The sequence below is a fragment of the Psittacula echo genome (assembly GCF_963264785.1).
Source record: "Psittacula echo genome assembly, chromosome: 16".
In the NCBI taxonomy this organism is placed as follows: domain Eukaryota; kingdom Metazoa; phylum Chordata; class Aves; order Psittaciformes; family Psittacidae; genus Psittacula; species Psittacula echo.
Window position 1 is genome coordinate 7,942,112 of NC_137752.1, and position 26,332 is coordinate 7,968,443.

The window sequence follows — 26,332 nt, forward strand, 5'->3', positions numbered from 1 at the left end:
CACTGCTCTAGGTATCTGTGCTGCCAGATGAAGCAAATTCTGTGTATCATTTGCAGAGGTGCCGAAGCATTTGGATTAGGGACCTTGAAAAAATCACTTACACCAAATGATGACCTGCTTTCAAAGATGCACCCAAACCTGTGCAGAGGGAGGATGCGATATCTGCGTGTTTGACAGGGGAAGCATCAGGCATTATTGGACTACTTGAGGGTGTATTTGATACTTGAAACATTACCATGGTCTCTGCACACCAGGTCCCAGGTCCTCCTTTGCTCTGTACTCCCTCCCACGACTCTAAATCACAGTGAAGGCACACGGTTATTATTGTTGTTCCTATTCCTCTCTCAGCCTGTCTGCCACCTCTGACAACGACCTAAGCGTAAAACACTCAAGGCATTTCCAGAGAAACAAACACAAAACAAACCGTGGGAGCAGGGCCCTGCTCTGCCCCTTTCTATCACCAAACTCTGCAGGTTGCATTTCTGCACCTAGGAAAAGGTTTGACTTGCTACTTACAGCCCTGGAAATGCTGAAAGGAAAAAGAATAGGGGAAAATCTTCACTGCCAGTCCAAGCTCTGGCTTCAGGAGGGTTTTTAGACCAGGAGCTGCCATCTCCTTGCCCAGCACTGGAGAGCAAAGTACAATGCATCTCCACTTACCTGGGTTACATCTTGCCTTAGCTAAGACATCCTAGAAGGGAAGATGGCAAGAGGTAATCTTCCAGGCTAATGACAGGGGCACTGAGTTGGAGTGATCGTTATGCTAGGAGCATAGATTGATCCCCAAGGGTGTTGCATGTTGGGTATCTGCTTTCCTCCTCTTGATGGTGTAGTTCCTTCCCGTGCTGCACATTCCTCTGTGGTGTGTGTATTCTCCTATCTCTTTGTACATCTCTCTGTCATGAAGGATTGTGCCTCCCCTGAAATGACTAGGGATTCCTTGTTTCTATTTACAACTTTAGGCCACTGGGCCCCACATAAAGCAAGGGCTGACGCTTATTTATAGGAGTAACCTGCTCCTGGGAGATCTTCTGTATCCTACCTGCTGTTTTGCTGGCTCTTGACTCCATTGCCATCTATGTTGGGCATTCACTCTGGTACCCACCTACAACAAATCTCATCGCGGTGGTTTCCCTCTGTAAAGATAATCTTGCACATATCCCATTCAAAGTCATTCTTCACTGATTAAATCACATTAGATCATCAAAGTTATGGCAGCAAAGGGGCTTTCAAATGTTCCTCCAGGCGTGAGGTTATTGAGTAGACATAGTCCAGTCTGTGGCTTTAGCGAACAGAAAGAAACTTGATCTTTGGAAATTGGGATTGGAATTCCCCCATTAGGTAAACAGCCACTGTCCCTGTCTCCCAGCTGTTGAAGAAAAGGTTTGACCCAATTTAGCCTGGATATACTTAGACTCCAGCACAGGATGTTCTGGGTCGTTTCCCGCTGGGGAAGATGTCAATGCTTAATTAAGATTGAAAAATGGAAGGGAAACAAGGGCGACTGAAGGCTTAAATGGGGTTTGTCTATCACTACCCCATGTGGCCACAACTCTCAGAAGGTATTTAGCCTGGGGAGGAACCCTGCAGGGGAACGTTAATGGCAGGAGTATTTTAGAATTATAGGAGTTATTGTGAAAAAGGAATTTATTGCTCTTCTTGCCTTAGAATATGAAAACTGTGGTCTTATTCTATTAGATTAATGGTTAGGCAAATTTAATACATGTTAAGAAAACCCACCACCACACCTGATGGACTGTGTAGTCAGTTTATGTAATTCCCTACTGCAGGAGGTCAGAGAGGGATATGCTGTAGTTGGAGTTAAAAAAGAGCTCTGTAATTTTACAGCCATTAAGAGCATGTCATTATACCTGTGAATGGGGGAATGGAAATCTCCAACTTCAGAATGCGGAGAAAGAATAGTCTTAGGGAAGACATTTCCCCATCTTCCCCCATCACCTTTTACACTTACCGGGGAATTGTATTAGGCTGGGTTATTGCCATTACCACTGGAATTGCCTGCTGGCAGCCACCACAATGTATGCAGGTGTTCATTGGCGCAGTGAGGCATGTCAATGAACATGGTCCTGTTCAGTTTACTGAGCAGCACTGTGTTTCCTTGCTGAGAGAGCCCACTTACTGGGTTAAAGAGGTACTTGCTGCCTGCACCTTGACATGCACCAGCCACACCATTCCCACAAGCAGATATCCCCATCTCTGATGGGTCTGGTGCAGCAGACAAGGAGAACGGCAGTTTTGGTGGCACTTGGTGGTCCCTCTTCCAGCAAAAACTCTTCTGTAGTTGACATCTCAAAGGCTTGTCTCATGGTTTGAGAGGAAAGAGATGTGTTCAGCATGGCTCTTTCCCCATGGGGAGTCAATTCCACACCAGGCAATACCCCCTGGGCAAAGCAAACTGGAGGGAACTAGGTTGCCATGGAGGCATCAGGAGCAGCCAGATACCTCCATGCACGTTATTTCCCCCTCTAGGTTTCCACAGATCCATGGGATCAGATGGGCTGGGAAATCTGGAGCAACTTTCACGCTTTCCTTTCTCCCAGGGAGCACGTGGCATTTGATTCCCAGTGTCATGCCCTTAAAGTCTACACAAACAGCTCCTTATGTTGAGGTGAGGAAGGCTGTCACAGAGGGGCATCCTGCATCCAGGAAGGATGTCATGGATGTAGCAAGCACATTGTGAGGAAATGGGATGCTTTCTTGGGTGATGTATCTTTAGCTTCCTTAGTTCATGGTTCACCTGCACCTTCTTCCCCAGCAGTTAAATGGTGACAGTGGTTTGTCATATTCCTAAGAATTAGCTACATGAGGGAATTCAGTGCCTTTCCCACCTACCTTTACCATCAAAACTTGAATTAATCTGGATTTAAATGGGAATTATTTTCTGGGTTGTGTGAGGATCTGGGGAATAGATTCATGATTTAGTTAGATTCTAATTTGTTGGAGAATTAAAGCCTCATAAATAAAGCACAGTATTTATTCAGCATGCTTGAAGACATCCTTCCTATAACTCTAATACAATCCCTTTTCCTTTTACAAGCAGAACACACTGAAACACACAACATTTGTATGCCATCAGCACACAAAACTCATGGCCCAAGTGTTCAGCTGGTGCAAACTGGCACGGATTAGTGGCTGGCAATGCAAATTCATCCACTGCTACTGCACAAAGAGGTGTCGGAGCTGACCTTGCTTTGCTCTCACACATCGCTCCCAACTTGTGCAATCACACTTGCATCTCCCTTCCCTTGTCTCCATGTGGAAGCCTTTGCCAGTATGCTGGATGTGGGAAACAGGACTCACAGGATGGAAATAGTGCAGTGAGAGCTATTTCCTCCTCTGCTTGGCTGAAAACTTGCTGTGCCTCCCTGCTGCCTATATCCATGGGGAAACACAGTTGAATGCTATATAGCGGAGAGCATTTCCTGTGCTTAGGTGAGAGATTAGCCTTCAAGCCACCAAAAAGGCCTTAGGCAGGAGCAGCCAGCTCAGGACATGAACCTAAATGTATTTTATCCAGCCCCATGGCTCAAACTTCCCTTCTTGCTTCCCCGGGTTTCCTGGCTCCGCTGAGATTCCAAGAGGAACGCACACCTCTCTGCTCCACTCGCTCCTGCTGCCGGCAGCTGGGCTCTTCCACCAGCATCCCGGGGCCCAAATGGCCTTTCTCCAGCTCAACTAATCTGTCACTGCTGAAGCTGTCAGCTGGCACATAATGTACGTGCACGAGCTCGGAGGTGGGCAGGCAGGAATGGCACGGACCCAGGATTTACAATGCACGCAGCCAGGGCAGGAGAGGGAAAAGCTGTAAATGTGATGCTTTTCTCTCTCCATTTATAGCCGGCTTCCCAGCCCATCGCAGCGGGATGGGGCTTTTGGAGAAGCTTTTGCTGATATTGAACAAATCCCAGATTTTCCCTGTCTCCATGCAAAGTTCCTCTGCTCCCTGAGCAACCTGCATGGCCAGCACCTGTCAGGGAGCTAAAAGCAAGGAGTCTGGGGCAAAGCCAGCGTTTGAGGAGTGTATCTGCTGCTGTTCAGGTTGATTTGGATAGTGCTTTCTCCCACCTCCCAGTGCCCGCTGCCTGGGCTACAGTCACAGGGTCCCCTTGCCACATTGAGCCCGTGTTGTAAATCCACAAGCTGTGGGTGTGTGCACCTCGGAGTCCCCAGCTAAACCCCATCTGCAGAGGAGCTGCAAGATAGGACCCTGTGTGGCAGGAGCCCAAGTTGGCCCGGCTTCAGCTGGAGAGCATCCGCCAGTGACAAGCCATGTTAAGGCTGTGTTTCACAGCTTGTGAGTGCCTGCCAGTGCCTGGGTGACTCTGGACGCTACATAGCAACCAACACCCTGCTCAGACCTCCTGGTTAAACAAAGCTCCTTATAATTAACCGTATCGAAATGTGCTGCACCTTCACACACAGGCCACCAGCCCCTCCCTGCAGAGCAAGCTGTGCATTTCAAAGGACATGGGTCAAACACCAGGCAGGGCTTTCAGTAAAACATAGAAACATAGAGTCACAGAGTGGTTTAGATTGGAAGGGACCTTAAAGCTCATCCAGCTCCAACCCCTGCCACGGGCAGGGATCTCTTCCACTGGAGCAGCTTGCTCCAAGCCCCTGTGTCCAACCTGGCCTTGAACACTGCCAGGGATGGGGCAGCCACAGCTTCTCTGGGCACCCTGTGCCAGCGCCTCAGCACCCTCACAGGGAAGAGCTTCTGCCTAAGAGCTCATCTCAGTCTCCCCTCTGAAGCCATCCTCCTTTATCCTATCACTACATGCCCTTGTACGAAGCCCCTCACCAGCTTTCTTACAGGCCTGCTTTAGGTATTGGAAGACTGGTCTAATGTTTCCCCTGAGCCCATATTCAAAATGATGCTATGGCAAGTAACGATGATGATCCCTGCTTTGGATATCAGGGACCAACCACACAAAGCTCATCTCTTTGTATCAATGGTAGGAGGAATCAGAACTCTTGCATCCATGTCCAGTTACGAGGGCCATGTCCCATAGCACAGTGCAAGGACCACTGCATGCTCATAGGATTCCAGGAGCTTTGCTGGCTCTATGGAGCAAACACCGCCTTGTGTATAGGGCAGTAACAGAGTTGATGAACCAAACAACACACCTCAAGCACCACATCACCCAGGAAGATGGAGCGTGCCTTTGTAGAGCACACTGTAATTGCACAGAGCTCTTGTGACAGCTCATGTGGTGCCACCTGAATTACTACGTCAGCTGGACACTTATCACCAGGAAAATGATGAACACTTAACAAACAGGGTACATCGATGCTGTGGAAGGCCTTCGAAACACGCTCGGTTCCCCACCAAAGGAGCAGGTGTCTCTACTTGATGCTCTTCTTGGGAAGCCGAAGAGGCAGAATCATGCTGCATGTTTCTGGTGACACAGAAAGTAAACAGTAATTTACCACCCACTCTGCTCTCAAGTCCTTGCTGAGGATTTGGGACTTGACATCTCTTCCCTGAGACTGATGGGAATGAGGAATTACTCCATTGCAGCCCTGTTGCTATAAACTTGACTTTCTGTCTTCTGTGGTGGCCCCAAAAGCTGTCTGGATTGGAGGCCAAGGGTTTTACTGATCTAAACCTTCAGATTTATTGAAGATTTTAATATGGTAATTACAGACACACCAGATTTTCCTGTCTTTTACACTGGGCTTCCCCAGCACCTCCTCCCTCTGCAGTTCCAGCTCTTTGGAACAAGTTGTGTGCACATCTTCTGCAGGATTGCCTCCACACAGCGTACGATCCTTGGTCAGGATAGGGAGAACCGACCCATCTGCTTCACATGGTGATGCTTCCTCATGGGAGCTCAGTGGGATCCCTCCCCCTTAATTCAACTGGCCAGAAATCAAGCACATAGTATAAACCAATTGTCTGGACTTTGTGCTCACTGGAGAAAGATTGGCAAGTCCCAGGACAAATCACTGCCATCCTACAGTGGGCAGGCTTGAATTACCACCTCATTAGGGGCTATGCAAAACAGCAGGAACATGAAACTCGCTTGATTTGGCTAAAACCCCTGATCTGCCCCTGGGGTAAGTTCGTAAAGCTCTTCTAAACCATGCCAACAGCACATTTGGATTGATCAATAGCCCTGGCTCAGCTATCCTTGATATGCAGTAATGCTCATCTACAGCAATTACCTAAAAGCTTGGGAAGGGGGAGGAGATCAAGTCATTTAGCAAGGGGACAGGGCCTTTGCATTGATTAAAAAATGTAATGGCATCTTCGAGATGGCTTCTGAGTTGCCCCTGAGGTACTTCATCAGTCACAGCACTGCTGGGGCTCTGCCTCCCTTCTCCAGGCAGCAAGGGACCACTTCGAGGTGAGGATAGAGCTTCTCCATCAGGGAGCAGTTGTCTCTACAGCCCAGTTACAGCAACACTGGATCAGAGGCTAAAAGAGAGATGTGTCAGAGATTGAAGAGCATGGGGATAGGAAGAGGGGCAGGGCCGGCATGTTGGAATCGATGGAACAATCAGTCAGAAGCTAAAGCAATTTTGAGATTAGGCCTCCTTTATGGAAAGCAGTGATCTCTTTTTGATGAAAAAGCCATCCCAGCCTGTTGTTGTAATCTTACCTCTGCTCATGCCGTCTGTCTCCCTGTGTCTGTGGCTGACCCACTTCCTTCAGCTCCTTCGCTTGTTTCCTTCAAGTGCAATTTTAGCTCCACATAAACACCTTGTTTAAATTGCTTTAATCTCCAAGTGCTCTTTGTATTGATTTGAAACAGTTAAGCTGTCAATCAGCCCTTTCTCTTCACACTGTGGACCAGAGAGGAAGATTAAAATAACAAACAAACAAGAGGTGGATGGGCAGGGAAGTTAGTCTGAATCTCACAGAGGATGCTAGCTCTTGGGAGCCTGGAAACAGGTTGAAATAAGGTCCTTCCAGGCACTGAACACTGTAGAAAGGGCCCTATCCAGAATGGAGGGCAGTATGAGATGCCCTCTTCTTGCAGCTGATACATTCAGATGCACTGCTGATGTAGGAGCTGTATATGTCTCCATGCTGTAGTGCAAATACTGCTCAGAGACAACTCAGTCTTCTGAAGTTTCCAGTTAGCACTAAAAAGAGGAATAATAAGACAGGTAAACGATGCACAGAGAGAAAAAGTAGTTCTCCAAGGCCATGAATCCAAAGCAAGGCTGTCTCCTGATGAGGATCCATCAAAACACCTCAATAAACATGTTCGGGGTGACTATTTTGCTGTGCAGTAATGAGGGAGGGAATGGCCCTGCAGTCATACAGGCACACATGGCATCTAAACCCCAGCCTGCTTGCAGCTCTGCCCCACAAGTGCCATTGAGGAAGGACATATGAGCTGGAGCACTGAAACTGCAGATGCTCCTGCAGTCAGTGGATACATCCCCTGGCACTCTCCCTCTCTTGGACAGCATAGCAGGCCATCTGCACTCAGGACAATCCTGATGGCAAGCCTGAAGCAGCGAGCTATTATTTCATCATTACAGCAAGGATAATGACAGGGACAGAGAGGCTGATTGCTGCTGCAGAGGTCAATGGTCAAGGAGTTAAGAAGGGGAATAAAGATGAGGCATGGCACATGTGGCTTTACAAGAGGTGGGCAGCTGGCTTAGCATTGCTCTAGTCAGAGCATCATTCACTGCAATGAAGCTGAGGGTCTTTAGTTAGAGTCTTCAAAGTGGAAATGCAGCGAAGTCCAGTCCAGCGCTAGTCACACTCTGAAAATGCATCCATTCATCACATTATGCAAAGCCAATATTAGACACAGCAGCACTCAGATACTACAAGGGCTTACTTCGCTACGCGTGGGCTGAGGAGAGACCCTTCTCAACACCTATAGAAGTGTTTGTTACAGTCCATGGGATAAGGACCCCACCCCATATTCAGCTCCTGTGACAACGGAACCAAATTTCCCAGCGCTCTTCCCCTTGCTCTCAATGTAGGTTTTCAGGGAGATGCTTCCCCTGCATTGGGGGCACATCATAGCCTGGGTTGGGTGGCAGCAGACCAGGGAGGTGACATCCCCCAAGGGGCTGGAGGGACCCAGTGGGGAGAGCTGGCATTGGAAGCAGAGCTTTGCTGCCTCCAAAGCAGAGCTGCCCGTCCCACAGTGGGAAGGGACTCAGAGCGAAGAGGTCTGTAATGGATAGGGTCATTCATTTGAATGTTTCAAATCACAATAATAAAACCCCCTCTTGGAATGGGTTTCTCTTCCCCTCAAGCAATTCAAGCAGCTGCTCCATTTCCATTTGGCCTCAAGATCCTTTTATTGATGGGCTCTAATAATTTGCATGTGGTGGAAAGGTTGGTGAGGAGCCTGCGGCAACAGGATCACACCTCTGCAGCTCCAGGGCTGGAGGGGATTGCACTTTCCTCTCCTGGCTTTTGGAAGCCAGAGTGGGAATAAAGACTGGGGCAGAGGGGTCATAGAGGAGCCAGCACAGATGGAAAGAGGAAAGATCACTGTCTGCACAAAATGAAGTGACTGTCCTACAGGTAACAGTCTCCTGCGTTACGTTGCACTAGTCCTCTCTCAAAAGGCACCAGTGTTGGATACAGAATAAAGTGGAGGTCCTAAGGGGAAAAAAAGAAGAATAAAGATGGCATAATGGATTTAAGTAAGGGGTAGTTTTAAGGTTAGATGGACAACTTGGCTTTTCACTTCTGGCTATACAAATACTCTCCTTTTTAAACGCTTGCTAATACTCTTTGATCAAATGGGAGAAGAAGGGGAAGGAACACATTAGAGTGTGATTTTTGGCATGATAGGCAAGGGTGGGGGCAAAAATCCTGACATCTCTCAGAAAATCTTCTGGAGATAGAGCACAACTCTACACAGGGAGCAGTGCAACACAGAGAAGGAAGAATATACATCAGCACTCCCTTTCTGATGACAGAGCAAAGTGTCATTCCAGGAAAACAAGCAAATTTGAAGGAGGAAAGAGAGAGATGCTATAAACCAAGTAGATATTTCTTCTTTAATATACAAAACACACAGGACTGGATTGATTTCCATGTTTTTAGAAGACTTCAATCACATGAATAAAGATAGCTTTCCCCAGCTCAGTTGTTCGCAGCTGGCTGACAGCCATTGGACACAGCAGTAAAGAGCCAGCGCACTGAACGGAGCAGCAAGAATGGACATGGGTGGATGAAGACCATGAGAACACAACAGAAAGAGGCCTGGGGACAGCTATCAACTGCAATAGAAAACGACAGCACCAGGCCCACAGCACAATGACTTAATCTCTGGGTTTGTTCTGCTCTGTAGGGCTGGGCTGCTGTGGCACCCACGCACTGAGCAGCAGCTGGCAACATCTGCCAGCGCTCCTCCTCTTCTCCTTCAGCTTTCAAACACTTGCTGTCCCTCATCAGTTCTTCTTACTTCTCCTCCCCTTGCACTTCCTGAGTGCTGCAGTTTGCTTTTCTTTAATGAAGTCCCTCATCGGGGCTTCAAAGGGGAGGTGCACACAAGTCAGGAAGAGGCTTTCAGGCTAACTTGCCCACACCCACCCCCCCCCACACCCACACTCATGCCCCTCCCCACCCCCAGACACCCAAGAAAGCAAGTCAGAACATGAGCAAACAAGGAGAAATCATAGCCCTGGTCAAAAGTGATTTTCAGATGTGAACGAAGCTGCTGATTAGGAGAGCCTCCCAGAAGCCACTGTTGCCAGTCTTGAGCTAATCCTTAAATGCCAGCCTGGTTGAATCACAGACAATCAGGGGTGAGGAGGACTTCCAGAGGCTACCTAATCCATCCCCTTGTCAAATAGCCCCGCATGCATGAGATTCATCAGTAGTGGGAAATGCCAGCTCCTTTTTAAGGTTTGGTGCTGTGCTTGGACCAGAATGGGAATTGAATGAGCAGAACATGCCCCCTTTGCTATATTTACCTCCTCCTTGAAGGCCGTGTGGCCCAGGATCTCCAGCACGAGCATGAGGATTGCATCCTCAGCCCCTCCTTATTGCCAGCTCTGCTGATGAGCTTCCGCATCTTCCCTACTGGCTTCAAAAGGGGTAGGGAGAATTGGGAGGGATAATCGCACATGGAGGAGTTCTAAATTCAGGCAATTCTAATCTTGTCTCCAAAGTTAGTGATTTATTTCCTTTTTTAACCTGTATTTCATTGAATGATGCCACCACAGTCAATAAGTAAGTGGTGATGGAGTGGGAGCTGACAGGGGTAGATGGGGATATGGGAATGAGACAGTAAATGAGGAAAATCAGTTGTGGCCACGTGAGCTCATTTCTGGAGGTGGCCAGAAGTGGTGATTAGCAAAGTCCAACTTAACTGCTATCATCTCCTCCCTTGCTCGCGATGTAAATGTCAGCTTCCTGCAGCAGGGAGACGACCACTAATGGCTGCGGCAAAGCAAGGAGGGGCAAGGAACTTCCAAATGAGCTTGACATTTTCTTAACCTGAAACAAATGGAGGCTGTGAAAGGCCAGGGAAGGAACCCATTGGAGTGACTGAGAGGGCTGTAAGGGAAGAGCAAGACCTTGCTTTAACACAGCCATTTGTAATGGGCTGTGGCGCTGTGACAGAGGGTGAGCTGTGGGAGTTTGCATTGGGAGGGGGTGCCAAGAGGGTGGGTGGAGGAGCAGATGTGTTCACACTCCCTTTTGGCAAAGGGGATAATAACATTTGCCTTCTTTAAAGGGAATACTGATGAATAGTTTAAGCCTGGGCTGGGCTGCTTTCCATAAACTCACTGTCTTCTCTGAGTGCTTTGCATATGGGAGGGTTTGAGAAGCAGCACCTCTAAGCTAAATAGAGCAGGAACATTTCCCCCTCTTGCAGAACCCAAAGAAATCCTGCATCCTCCTCAGGGCAAAACTGGGATCTCAAAATTGGATGGGCCAAACTGGGCTGGAGCACAAGGAAGAGGTTCCCTTATGTGAGTCAATGATCAGCACAGTCACCCAAGGTACGATAAATGCAGATTCACGTCTTTGCTTCATCCTGACTCAGAGCAAACCTCAGTCACCCTTTGGGTGACAATCCTTTCTGCCTCACCACTGTGACTCAGTTCTGCATCTCTCTGCCCATTAGACTTGTTCCAGTTAGGAATTCATCTAACCTGGTTTATCCCTTCTCTCCAAAATAAAGAACTGATGTGAATCCACAAGCATTTTCCAATTAGTATCTATTCCAGCGACATGAAGGCATAATACAGGGCCTGTGGTGCTGTGTCACACCACGGGTTCCTCAGAGAGCAGATTGCAGAGCTTCAGAGAGCATTTGGAGCAAGCTGCTCTAGTGGAAGGTGTCCCTGTCTGTGGCAGGGGGTTGGAACTGGATGAGCTTTAAGGTCCCTTCCAACCCAAACCAGTCTGTGATCCTGTGGTTCTACGTGTCATAGATGAGGACATGTGAAAAATGACCCTTTCTCAGCCAGTTTCCAGCAGTTACATCTCGAACTACATGGAGTTTGTGCCACTGCAACAATACTTGGGGTTGAGGCACATCTCAGCCTACTGAGTGTGCTGGAACTTTCCTTGAACCGGCTCAGTTGCCACATTCATTATGTTTTGCTGCACGTAGGACATGTGTGGTTGTTGAAAAAGCTGCTTATTACAGCTCAGTGGAGAGGGATAGACCACATTTTATCACAGATCCACTTGTAAGGTTCATTACTGATTTTAATGTACCTGTGCCAAGAAGCAACAACAGGCACAGGTTTTTAAAGAGAAGGAAGGAAGATTAAATATACTCAATCCTTGTCACCTTAGCAAACATTTATCCTTCCGTTTGTGTGTGATGAGAGGTTTCTATCCTAAAGTAGGAATTACATTTTAATAGGACAGAAACATGTTTAGGGCTGTCATGGCTCAGGACGAGAGCAGACTATGGCCCTGCAGGGAAACACCAGAGACTACTGAATGAAGAAAACAGGAAGGTGATAACTTATGGCTATGCAGGGAAGATGCCCCATCCCTGACAGTGTCCAAGGCCAGGTTGGACACAGGGGCTTGGAGCAAGCTGCTCTAGTGGAAGGTGTCCCTGCCTGTGGCAGGGGTTGGAACTGGGTGAGCTTTAAGGTCCCTTCCAACACAAACCAGTCTGGGATTCTATGAAGTAGGTGATGCAGAACAGGACTAATACGGAGTGTCCTAACCACTGATGATAGAGACATTCCTTGCTCAGAGTAACCCCAGCATTGCCCTGGCTGCAGCTACTGCTCACAAGTGTGATGCCAAAGATACAATGAAAGCCAGAAAATCCCATTACAGACAGCAAGGTTCCTCACTGGTGTATATTCACTGCCATGGGCTTCCCCAGCAGCAGGACTCAGCCTGTTTACAAGCCTCTTCCCTTCTTTGCAGATGGGCTTTGCTTCATTTGGGGAATGTTTAATCCTTCCAGGGAAGGCCAGCCAAGCTCAGTGCTAATGAGAAGGTTAATAATCTCCTTGCTGGGGCAGAGAAAGGCCAGCACGGTGGGTGAAGCCATTGCTGGGCTCTTTAGGACCAGAGTGAAGTACGTGATGCAATGTGCACTCATGAACTGGACCAGTGGAGGCTGGCAAATGGTTGGGCAGCTCACACCTTCTCAGTGCCACAGAGTGGGCACAGCAGAGCTTGCTGCTCTCCAAGGTTCACTCCATGCTCTGGTGAAGAACCCATTTTACCTCCTTGCCCTTTAGTGCCCTACGCAGCTTCTTACTTCCAGTCATTCCAGTCACGGGCTGGATTTAATGAGGTCAGAGTCCACTGGATGCAACAAATGCAGGTCCCCGAACCCTCTAAACCAAAGCTAATGACAACTATATGCTCCCTCACTCCTGCTCTCCTTTTCCCATCCTGCAAATTAGCTGTGCTAATGCACGCAACTCACTGCTTCTCTGCGGCTTCAGATGCTGAACTTTGAGGCTTTGTCACATCAGCCGGCACCAAGTAATTCCGTGGTGAAGTCTGACATTTCCAGTTGAAAAAAACCAAATTGATTAGAATTCAGCAGGCACGTAGTGCTCAGCTCTTAAAGGTCGGCTTAGCTAAGGAACTATCAACTGTAAAATCATTCAGCATTTAGAGCGGAGGGCTGGCAAGGGGGGTCCTGTGAAGAGGGAGGGAGAGCGCAATGGGAGGATCATTTACTGCCTGCAAGAGTGTAATCACAGGCACCTGAATTATCAGGATCCATCTTCCTGTGCATCGCGGATAGAATCATAGAATCATAGAATAGTTAGGGTTGGAAAGGACCTCAAGATCATCCAGTTCCAACCCCCCTGCCATGGGCAGGGACACCTCACACTAAACCATGCCACCCAAGGCTCTGTCCAACCTGGCCTTGAACACTGCCAGGGATGGAGCATTCACAGCTTCCCTGGGCAACCCATTCCAGTGCCTCACCACCCTCTCAGTAAAGAATTTCTTCCTTAGATCCAATCTAAACTTCCCCTGTTTCAGTTTGAACCCGTTACCCCTTGTCCTGTCACTACAGTCCCTGATGAAGAGTCCCTCTCCAGCATCCTTGTAGGCCCCCTTCAGATACTGGAAGCTGCTCTGAGGTCTCCACGCAGCCTTCTCTTCTCCAGGCTGAACAGCCCCAACTTTCTCAGCCTCTCTTCACATGGCTTCATAGATCTTGCTTTGCCTCCCTGGGCCCTCTGTAGACCTGGGGATGTGATTCTGACAGTGACCAGTGATCCCTGTAGGTCAGTGTTGGTAAAGGGGCCTTGGAGGATGAAGATGGGTGATATTGTTTCTGCTGCTTCACATCTTGGGGACTGGATGAGGCTCATCTGAAGGAGACTTTCAGTCTCCATTCAGTAGAAAGAAGAAGAGTCAGGCTGTTTAGTGCAACAGTGGCAGAAAACCCCTACTGAGAGAACTGCTTTCCCATGGGTAGCATGGAATTACCCAAGCACAGGTCCTCTTTCTCGGATCATAGAATGGTTTGGGTTGGAAAGGATCTTAAGACCATCCCAGTCCAACCCTTTGCCCGTGGGCAGGGATGCCCCACACTAGGCCATGTGGCCAAAGGCTCTGTCAAGCCTGGCCTTGAACACTGCCAAGGGATGGAGCATTCACCACTTCCCTGGGCACCATGCACCAGCACCTCAGCACCCTCACACGGAAGAGCTTCTTCCTTATATCTAACCTGAACTTCCCCTGTTTCAGTTTAAAACCATTACCCCTTTTCGCGCTGCTACTGTCCCTGACGAAGAGCACACTGCTGTCTACTTGGCCCTATGTGTCTTCTGTGACTTCTGTTACTAGGAGGCTCCACTGAATATGGAAGTCAAGATGGACAAGCACAACCCCATAAGTGAGATGCAGAGATGAGCACTGATCTCAAAGGAAACCATGTCACGGTGTCAAGAGCTGCCCCATCTGTACCACCCCACTTGATGTCTACCAAGACCCAAATTCCATATCTTGAAATTCCTCCAGTTCTGCCATCTGGATTTTGCTTTTTGAGGTCTGTACTACCCAGTTTTGAATAAGGTCAGGTTTGACAAACAGGAAGCAAACCCCTTTTGCACCAGCATTGATGGACCGTCAACATGTACATGAACAAGAAACCTGGACACCTAAGTCTCCATCTTGATCCTTCTTACAAGTTACTAATCAGAACACACTCCCTTCCTTTGATTGCACTGTACGTGTATAAATCATGTTATCTAATGCATGGTTTCTCATCTTCCTTCTCTCTTATCCCACCCTCTTGTTAAAGTCTTTGTTCTTCACACCTTTTTGTGCATGAACTTGAGCCCAGCTCTTGCCAGCCTGGAACATGTTTGGCTTCACTGTTCTGTTAAGTCAAGAAACATACCCCATGGGAAACATCTCCCAGAGCTTAGTGGCAGAGAGAGCAGAGGAGGGGCTGGAGTCCACCTGAACAGGCTTGGGGAGCAACTTGTGGGCGCTTGGCCTTCCAGATGGCTTTGTGACCCACAGCTCAGCAGAAGTGGGCAGTGTGAGGCTCCGATTGAGTTTCCCAAGGACAGGATCACAGCCTGTTGTACAATCCAACTGTGACCCCTACAGGTCTCTGAAAGGAGAATATTGAGCTCCTCAGAGCAGTCACAGGGAAAGAGGGAATCTCCTCCATCCTTATCACTCAGTACTCCTGAGTATCAAGGTACAGTTGATATGCCTGTGATTCATTATTCCCTGTAATATCCAATTCTTCCCTCACACATACCGTTGATCTTAGTGGGGACAGAAGCACCGTGACCAAAGGGTAAAAACATGGTCCATGATGTTGCTGGTGAATCACGTTCTCCATGCCAGAGAGAACCAGGAGGACTCAGCTCCAGGGAGCTAAAATTCACATCAAAGGAGAGCAAGATGAATCCTACTGCAAGGTGGCTGCAGGAAGCTTCTCCAGGGGAAACTGTAAGTCAGCAACAGGCCAACCTAACCCTGAAAAATCCAAATAAGGGGAAGAGAAAGAGAAAGAGAAAAAGGGAAAAAGAGAAAGACCAGCAGACACAGTGCTGATGGTCAGCCTATTGCCCGAACCTCCTGTGTGGCAGTACACAGGGGAGGCAGAGGAAAGGGAGCACTGTGTTGTCCCCATGTAATATGCTCCCAGGCTAATCTTTCCTAATTCAGCTCCATCCCTTGGTCTCTGTCTTGCCTTGCCTCAAGAGGAATCAGCTCCAGAGCATCACTGTGAGCTCCTGCTAAGCTTTTGATCTCACTGGCACTTGCATCATCAGAAAAGTCTCTCTGCCCTTTATCCTACCCAGTGAGCCCCTTTTGCAAGCAGTGGGACACTCACATCCCTTCCCATTATATGAGCTCAACAGCCCTTCCATTGTCATATACAAGATCTGGACCTCCCGTCTCCAAGGCCATAGTCTCCAATACAGTGTGAATTTATCCTGGATCACGGTCAGTCAAGCCCACCACAAGTATTTCCCCACATGGTTAAGCCTCTGCTGATCAGATCCCTTCTGGATGAAAACCCCATAGCCTGAAACCTGTGCTATGGAAGGAGAAGGAACCCTTGCAGCTCCACATCCTGTCACTGTGGACCATGTACACCCTGGAGCTGGGAAAGGTGGGTATCACAACTCATTATGGAGTGGAGCTTGCTGATAGCAACACCCAGAGCTCACTCATGAATCAACAGCAGCCAGGCTTGTGGCTCTGCTTGCTTCCCCCTCCCACTGACACACAGCAGCCAAAAAGCACCATGTTGATTATTCAAGAGTGGGCTCTTAACAGCTCTAATCAGTTGATAATCCAATAACACACTCAGCTGAGCTGCACTCTCAGCTCTCAGGTCCCTGCTGCTGAGAGAACATTTACAGCTGCCTCGTGTTGATAATCACTGCCCACAGGCAGGAGGAAAGCTCAGCAGATGCTCCCTCATGCTCCTTTAGCTGGGCTGGAGGCAGGTAGACCTGTCTTCCCACCCACTGCTGCCTTCACTCTGCTCACAGCAAGGGCAGGCTGCTGGTGGGGTCCCATCTTTTGCCTTGCATGCGCCAGCCCAGCTCCTAGGACCTTCAGGAGCACAAGTTGCCTGTTCCCTTGAGTCACCCCTTGGCAAAACAGCTTTACACGTAATAAATGAAAGGGAAAGCATCAAATCCATCATTTTGAAGGCATCTGAAATGCAAGATGCCAGGGACCAGGCAGCACAGCCTCAGGCCCTTTCAGTCCTCCAACACTTGAGCACAAACTGTCAGCATTCAGCCTGGAGCCAGCATGCAAGGAGAGACATTCAATGCAGAAATAGCCCTTTCTCTGTATCACGCCAGCTTTGCATCCCCAACCCCACTCTGGGGCGGGCTGAAAACCATTCACACCTCATTCTCATTGCTGTCACAGCTTCATCTCCCAGCAAAGTCCCTTCTCTTCACCTCACTTCCAGTCATCCCATAGCTCCTCCTGTCCACTGGGTCTTTGCCATACACTGGAGCCAGTGCTCACCCCCTTCATTAATCAGTACCCTCATTAGCCGTGTGATTACAGATGACTGCTCATTTCCTCCTGTGTCAGGACTGCACTAGCAAAGAGGTGTGGAAAGTAAATTCTGGGCCTAAATACAGCTTTTCCTTTTAATTAAGGCATTAAAGCTATTTCCCCATGCATTGAAAAGAGAGGTTGCATCTGTGCGTGTATGTGCTTGCATGTGTGCAGGAGTGTGTTCAGAGCACGTTTTCTTCCTGAAACGCTTTAGTTGGTAGATTTACCAGGCAGACAAAAGGGTGTGAAGAAAGCTATGTCCCTGCTGTTATCCTTTCTTGGGTACTTGATGAAAAACAGTAAAATCCAGTAACACAAAGTGGGGTGTTTCTTCATCACCAGCTCTCACAGTGTCCAAATGCCTCCAAATGTTGCTTTTCGTGGGCCTCCCTATGGAGCAGGAAAACGCATTGCTCCTGGCAATATTAAGATGCTCAGGTCTAATGGAAACTAAAAGCTGGCTGCTGTTCACTTGGGTTTGTGGAGGGGAGGAGAGCTGGACCTGGGCTCCTCTGCAGCCAGGGGACAGTGGGTACCATGCATCCAGGGTCTCCACGGGCTCATTCTGCTCTTTTCTCTCCTACTGCAAACTTCCCCATGCTCAAACCCCATGGCCTGCTCTTCCTCCCCTTCCTCCTCCTCCTGACTGCTGCCAGCCAACCTCACAGCCAGCAGGAGCAGGGCCGCTTGCCCTTCCTCACTCCCATGCATAGACCATTGTGGCCTGCTGCACCCCTTCCATCTCTCCCCAGGAGCCAGCTTGCTCCCCTCTGCCCCTTCTCCCCATCCTCTCGCCTTTCCTGAAGAGCCCAGGTAATCCCAGAGGTCTGTACCTTGGACCATGAGGAATAAGCTGTGCTGTTCTGTACTCAGCAGTGGGGCTGGCTGCAGTGTCTCTACCCGGGTGCAGCAGCTCTCACATCTCCAATCTCCCCTTGCTTCCTACAACAGGTCCCAACCAGCAGCTCTTTCCCTCCCCATACTTTTGCTCCCTGCTCTCTTTGCGGTCTCCTCTGGCACACATCTTCAAGCCAAGCCGTCAGTGTCAGCCATGAAGCAGCAGGTTTTGCATCTCACCCCCTAGGCTCAATGCTGTCTGCTGCAATACCCACAGCATTCCAGACCAGGGGAGTGGGACACGCACATCCTGATGCAGTAGGAATGCAGGGACCAAAAGAAAAGCCCATTCCAACCCAGAGCCCAAACCTCCGTCTTGCCTGCACAGCACATGCAGCACCATTAGTTCAGTGTTTCCCCTTGTGCTGCTTATTTTGAGTGCAGATCCGAATAGATTGTGGTATCTCTGATGGGGTTCTTCTGCTCTTGTGTGTGTGTGTGTAATCCCCTCTCTACACAGGCCTGCCTGATTATCTGCCTAGGCAAGAGGCTAGGAAAACACCCAGGGATACTGAGATTCTCTACAGAACACTCTGGGAAGAGCTGGGCTTTTGGAACTGAAAGCAAAGTGAAGAAGTGCCACTGGTTTGCTGCTTCCCCACAATGCAGAAAGCTTCACAGAAGTAATGATGTGTGCGGGGAGGCTGGGACCACTGCAGATGTGTCTGGGAGACATCCTAAGTGGTGGAGCAAGTGGGATAGGAGGGGGAAAAGGAGAGGAGCTTGTACAGCACATCTGCAAGAGAGCATTTGCCTGGGGGAGGCTCTTTAGGGCTGCATAGTGCAGGTGGCAGCACCTCAGTGAGTTCAGGCCAGATGTGACCCCCCAACCACTGGTTTCATTCACTCCTCTTCCATCCTTTGCAATTTCACATTAACTGGCCCGGTGCACAACAGTTTAGCATGATCCCACGGGGCCATGGAAGATCCATACAGGTCCTGACCAGCCTCGTTTCACACTCCAGGCGCTGGGCTAATCCACAGGGATATGATGAACTGCCTTCACCTCCTTTTTCCCAGGGCCAACCTTCCTGATGCTTCTGGGGTCCATAGGACCAGGACCTGAGGGAAAAAACACATCCATGGATCAGGCTCAGGCCTGGTACTGCAAGTATCAGAGCCCCTGAGCCCCTTCTCTGGGGCTTGGGAGGTGTTTTTAGGCAGAGTGCAAGGGACAGGCATTTGGTCCTTGATCTCTTTGGTACATTCACCCCACAGCCTGGGCAGAGGGACTCAATTAGCAGGAAGAGCTTTACAGCAGAAAGCACTGGGCTGAGACTCCCAGCTCATTTCACATGTCGCTGGAGCCAGAGGCTGTGTGGTCTGTCACGGTCCCCAGCACCATCCCAAATCTCATCCTCTGTGCCATGGGCATCCCTGCTGGGAAGCAGTGATGATGCGCAATGGTTTGCAGAGATCCTCCTCACACAGAGCACTCAGCAAGGAGTCGCTGCACTGATTTTCTGGTGTGATGAGGGGTAAAGCCCATCTCTTCATGGAGGTCATTTTGGCTGAGCACTCTTTGGGGTGTATTTGATTTGAGCCATGATAACCAGGTATACCCTGGGCTCTTAACAAGGAGAGTTTCTGCTGCAAATAGTAAAAGGCAGCAGGCATCTCCCCTGAGGGCTGGTGCTCACTGTATCAGACTGCTGTGCACCCCTGTGCACCACTGTGCATCACTGATTGGAGCTGGGCTGGGAAGGGAAACACTGCCAGGGGGATGCTGTCCAGTTTGGGATGAAAAGCATGGAAAAGAGAGCATCAGCAGTCGCAGATCAGGGATTTGGGACAGTATCTCAAACATTTGGGCATGATGGGGAATGGACCATCCCCTGGGAGCCTGAAGTCCTATTGCAGCAGTGTGCCTGCTGCCACCTTCCACTCTGGCCACAGCCAGAAGCCCTTCAGGGATTCCCTGCCTGTTGCCTGCCAGGATTGAGCCACAGGCTAGGGTTTGGCACAGGCTGACCTATTGGCACTGCTGTGGTCCCCTCCATCAACTGCACATCCCGTGCTCCCAAACCCAGCTGAGCATCGCATCCCCTCGCTGCTGCTCTGCCCCTCCTTCCTGTCACTCGGTGACATAATGGAATCAAATTAAAGCCCCATTTACCAGTTTTATTGCCTATTATTTATAATACTCCAGCTCCAAAGTGCTGTTTTATAGAGTGCTTAAGCTGCCATTGCTGGATAGAGTTTGCCATAAATGTCTCCACATGCACAGAACATAATGTCCTTGCGTCGTGCACGAAAAGGGAAGAGATTATTCTCAATTATTTCATATAGTCTGTTTTATTGTCTTATTGTAATAAACTGTCATACCCTACAACACTTTAAAATCAATAGTTTGCATTAAAAGTAATGAAAAGCAGTTATTAATCCCGCTTAGTGCTTCCGCTCTTCCGCTCACCGCGAGGCCCTTGGAACAAGGAGCAGGTGATAATTATTCATTCCCGATCAATAGGAACATTTCCCAGTGCTCCCATGTGTCTCACTGTTCTCACAGCTGTGTGTGCTGATGATAACACAGGGAAGGGCTGGAGTCTGGGGCTTGATGTGCCTCAGTTTCCCCCCGTGAGACACAATAGGTTGGTTCGAGACTCCAGCCTGGGTTTAAAGGTGAACAAATAAGGTTTATTTATGCTGTGTCTCCTTTAGAGCTGCCGTGTTTATGGCACTTGAGGGGCTTTTTCAAACACAGAAACAGATAGATGGCATTGGCTTATGGCAGGGTTTTGTTCGTCACTGGACTAACTCAGCTGACTTCTCCATCATCAAGCTGTGTGTCCTGGTCATTTGTCCAGCAGTGATTGAGTCATTGCTAGGCATTTCCAGAGCACCCATCAGTGCTGGCTCACAGGCCCCCATTTTGAAGGGATGTTTCTAGTTCTCCGGAGATCCAAAACTGACTCCAGTGACACTGGATGCGTTGTGGTGTCCACTCACGTTCTGCACGTGTTACGAAATCCATGCGTGTCAGGATGTGAAAGGAACCCATGCTCAGGGCTCTGTGTGCACACTCACATGTGATGCCAAAGTCCTTGTACAGGTTTAGGAGGAGATTTTATGTTAACAGCTCACTGCAGACACGGGAAAATGCCCCCAAATAGAAAACATTTGTGTTTTCCAAAACCTGAATTCTGTCAAGGCTGGGTGATGGGGTTAAGATATGGACTGAGCTCTTTGACACTCCACACCCAAGGAGGCAGGAGCAGTTATCCCTGTTCTCCATAATGAAGTGTAAAGAGAACTGACTGAGGCAGGAGCCAAAACTAGGAGCACGACTTGCATACGACTGATACACAGAGCGCAGCTGGGAATAGCTGCTGAGCAGAGCTGAAATTCAGCTGGGGAAGGATGCAGAAAGCAAACAAAGGGATGCAGAGGCATGTCAAGCATCAGGACCCTTCCTTCACTTTTTAATCATATTTCCAATATATTTCTTTTTCAGAGGGAAAACCCTGCAGGTTGCTTGGCTTGACTGACTGTAACTCAATGGAATGAAAAGAGTTCAGCAGCACATTAATTGCCATGATAAACATCAAACCCACCCATACACCAGCTCCGTGAAGGCCCATTGTATCCATATCAGAGCAGCGTCTCTTCACCATCGCCATCTGCAATAACTGAGAAGTAGAACAAAACACCAGTAAAACCCAGGAGTTATCAGATCTCAAAATGAGATCTCTGGGGACTTTAATAAAGTCCCTTGTTTGCAGAAGCACTTTGCTTTAAATGTGGTGTGAGCAGAAGCAGGGGTTACCTGTGTCTGCACTCACTCAGGGGAGAAGACATAACCAGGCACTTCCACTCCTTCCATCCAATGATCTCAAAGCAGCTAAGAGCATCCCTTCCTTGTCCCTAGATAAAGCACCCTGGCACCATGCAAACATCCTGGGCATCATGAATGTAGGATAGAGGGGATCTTAGTTGTTTAGGATCCTTAAGCATGCAAGCCTCAGAGATGGGAAAGGGGGTCCAACCTCCCATGCAGGAGCATCAGCAGTGTGCCAAGACCCAAGTGTGTGTTTGAAGGGAGAGAAGGGAGGGATGGCAGTCACTGTCCTGGCAGCTCAGTGAGGTGGGCGGGCAGGATGGGTCTAGTTGATAGGGCTTTAATCTGGCTTTGACATTATCTGAATTAAAAATCGAACCTGACACGCGGACAGTGGCAGAAATGAATCACACCTCTCCTGCAGTAGATAATCCCCTTCTAATTCCTCCCTCTTTATTCAGATGGGAGATGGTTTAAGGAAAGTAGATGCATTTTCCCTTTCCCCCTTTGCAGCCAGCACCTTCCAGCACCTCTCCCTGGCACATATACCAGAGCTACACCACATTGGGTCACACAGCAAACTAACTTCTCCCCTGGTGAGCAGCACCTTCATCACCACCACGCAGTGATACAGACCAAAGCAGAGGGACTGAGTGCAGTATGCAAAGGGGTGATGCCTTGGTGTAAAAGGGAACAAAGTGCCTCACCACCCTTACAGAAAGAGCTTTGGCCTAAAGAGCTCATCTCAGTCTCCCCTCTGGCAGGTTAAAGCCATTCCCCTTGGCCTGTCCCTACAGGCCCTTGTCCAAAGCCCCTCTCCAGGTTTCCTGCAGCCCCTTTAGGCACTGGAGCTGCTCTCAGGTCTCCCCTTCAGGAGCCTTCTCTTCTCCAGGCTGACCCAGCCCAGCTCTCTCAGCCTGGCTCCAGAGCAGAGCTGCTCCAGCCCTCGCAGCATCTCCATGGCCTCCTCCGGACTTGGTCCATGTCCTTCTCATAATCCCTTCTTCTCCCTGTCTCTTTGAAGCTGTTGCCTTAGAGAGAGAACAGAGGTTGATGTTCGCCCTTATTCCCATCTCCTCCATGCCGTTGTTTGCCCTCATTGGACCCCACTCACGCCCTTCATGCCCCAGTGTCCCTTCACCCTACAGTGCCCCTGCCAGACGCTGTCTCCTTCCTACCACTGTGCATCTCCCAGGCAGAGGGTGTGAAAGCCTCATACTTCAAAGGAGCAATGCTGAGAGACCTGGGAGCACATTCAGAGGACACTGTGATGTCAGTGGGGATGCTGCTACCCTCTGGCCCATCACTGCAGTTTCAGAAGGACATCGGGGTGTGGAAGTTGTGAGAGATGAGACTGATGAGCTGTTTGCTCCTTGGTCACAGATTCAAACCCATCTCAGAGCAGTATTGGTTGAAAGCAGGAGAAAGTCCCTGCTTTTAATGCCTGTGCAGCAGCTCTTCCTTCCTCAGCCAGGCCGTGGTGAGCAGATCCACACTGAACCCCTCCACCACAAATGACCATTTCAGTAGAGGAGATGTGATTAAGGACAGCGAGACCCTGTCCCCACAGCTGAATACCAGCTCTTGGCAGTTGCATCAAGTTAGTTTGGCTCAATGGGGTGAAGAGTCATTTTTAATGCAGGTTCTTTGTCTGATAAAAGCTTCTACATGGGAAGAGTTATTTCATAGAATCATTGGGAAGAGTTATTTCATAGAATCATAGACTCATAGAATGGTTTGGGTTGGAAAGGACCTTAAGATCATCCAGTTCCAACCCCCTGCCATGGGCAGGGACACCTCACCTCACTCTAGACCATGCGTCTGTCCAACCTGGTCTTGAACACTGCCAGGGATGAAGCATTTACCACTTTTCTGGGCAACCTGTGCCAGTGCCTCACCACCTTCATAGTAAAGAACTTCTTCCTTATCTCCAACCTGAACTTCCCCTGTTTCAGTTTGAACCCATCACCCCTTGTCCTATCTCTACAGTCCCTGATGAAGTGCCTGTCCCTGCTCCCCAGCTGGACCCCCTCCTGCAACCACACTTCCCTCTTCCCCAGGTCTAACGCAATCCCTGACTGTGAGTGAACGTGGGTAAAAGCAGCAAGGACTCTGCAGCGCAATTTCATTTCAGAGCCATTCCAGCTAATAATGGCTCTAAACAAAATACAATATGTAATTCACACAGTAATATCACCTTAATTACGTTTCTTTGCCACAGTATTTTCTCTCTTGGACTTTCCACCTTCCAGCCCCAATCAACATATCTAAAACTAGAGGAAGAAAGACATCGAACTCTTCAAACATCACAAGGGATGGGGGCGGAAATTGCAGGAAGAACAACTTCAAACTGCGGGGAATGTGGCTGTTTTGCAGAGCAGCGTTCTCAGCATCACCATGGAATTGATTTGCCGTGGAGGCTCTTTTTTTGTCTTTTCCAATTAAGTTTTTGGATTTTAAATTAATTTCATGCCACTTGGCTGGACCTGCACATTGAAACCTCCTGTGTTATCCTCAGAATAAGCATGGAAAAGAGACAGCAGAGCTGAGTCCTAATCCTGTCCTAAAGCTGCGTCTCAATCCCACTGTATGCTGTGTAATCATCCATGCTTATACATTCTCATGTATCTGGTCCTAGAAGTGGTCTGGCCACACTGTCCTACATAGCTCTTGGTGGGATATTCTCATAGGTCGTAAGGCCAAAGGGATAACCTAGTTTGACCTCTGGCCATGGGATTTTCCTGCTGTTTGGAATATAAACTTTGGGAGAGAAAACCAATCCAGTCTTGATGGAGAGAGGTGGAAAACTCAAGGACTGAAGAGCATTGAGTCTTCTATTCCTGCACCGTGGAAAGGAGTCCAACTTCTAATAGCTTTGTCACCTCCTGTGTCTGAGCAGAGAGCATGGGCACAGCCACATTCCACAGTAAAGCCTACTGGGTGCTCCATCCCCTTTAGCAGGGTAGGAAACCCAGGGGCAAACCTGCAGCTGTGGGTGGAACACGAATGTACTGCAGAGCTCTGCCCTGCACATTTGCATCATCTGAGCTGAAAGATGCAGCTGCCTTAGAGCAAAAGCTGTCCCTGTTCATCAGCAGCTCTGTGCGACCCATGCAGTGCAGCAAGGGGGTATGGATGACACATGCACCTTCTGTCGGAGCAGCTGATCCCATCCATGGTGGCAGGAAAACACTTACAGGACCTGTTGAGCAACTGCTGGGAGGAGCAGTGTTTGACAGGAGCTGCCACACATGGGCTGCTCTCTTAACACGGACACAAGTCATCATCTCCACTGAGATTCCCAGCAAGAGGCTGACTGGGAAGCTGTAGCTGACTATGCACACAGCTGCGACTTCCCAAGGCAGAGCCCAGCCAAGAGCAAGGAGCCATTAGAAAGTAATAGCATGAAAACACTAATGGCCTAGAGCCAGATTTGAATTAACAGCCCAGGAGAAAAGCAGCCTATCAACACTGCTTACTTCCCCCTTTGGTTTATTGGAGGAATGCAGTGCTGTCAGAGAGCTGGGAGAAAAAGGGTCCTTATTCTGCCAAGGATCCTGCCCCAACACTGCAGTGCATTGACCTCTGCTCGGAAGACCCTGTGTCCCCTGCTCTCCCAGGCTGGGAGGCTAATGTAGAGAGGCACTGAATGGTGGACCTAAAAATTACAGCCCATTAGGGCTTCCCATACGAATATACAGGCAATTTTAAAGCATGTCCAGCTCCTACACACCCTTCAGCAAACTCTTTATCCTCTTCTCCTAGACCCCAAAGCCTTCTCCTCCAGCTTTCCTCAGCCTGTTCCATGGAACAGCAGGGTGTTGGAGAACCCCAATGGGCTACCTGCCGAAGCAAAGCACAGTCAGCATAGCTCTTCCATTCCAAATCCCTGATGCCATCAGCCTGTCCCTTCACAGCCACGTGCTTTCCACAGCTGCTCTTAGCATCTCTGTTGCACGGTCTCCCTGGTACCGGAGATACATCAGGTGCTTTCTAGCTCAGCCCCCCTGGTTGTGGCTCTCCAAGGCCATACACTGGCCTGATTCCCTTCCACAGGTGGTTTCTCTCCCCTCCCCACATTAAATATGGGGTCTCTGTGATGTTGCATTCTGGTGTGACCAGAATGTGGTGAAACCACTCAGCACAGATGGCAAATTATCCTTCACAGCTGCTCTTATGTGACATAGACCTTTCTCTGCTTCATCATTCTTCATCCCTGGGCTCCTCTTCCTCCATGCAGCCAGCAGAAGAAAGCGGGTTCCAGTCCTGAACTCCCAGTGAATATCATTTGGGGCTATGTTCAGGTTGAAAGGACAGGTCCCAGCACAAGTTCTCGTGCAGGAGGGAAGGGAGGTTCCATTCTCTAGCCTATGCTTTCATCTTTCAGTTTCTCTTTTCACAAGTTCTTCAACTTCTCTCTACAGTGGAGGCAGTTCACAGCGGTTGTCAGGAGTCTTGCAAATACACGTGTGACGTCTCATAGCTCTTCTTTGAAATATCTCTTTTCCCCATCAAAACAAGTCAGTAGAACACAGAAAACATCTTCCAGAGATGCCCTCAGGGCCTCCTTATTCTGCCTGCTCTGGATGTTTCATCTCTTGCTGGTGCTTTGTCTGCTTTTCTTTGTTTTCCATCTACAATCAGCAGGGTCTCAGCTATGGTCCCAACAGAACAGCACCTCATGAGAAGGTACA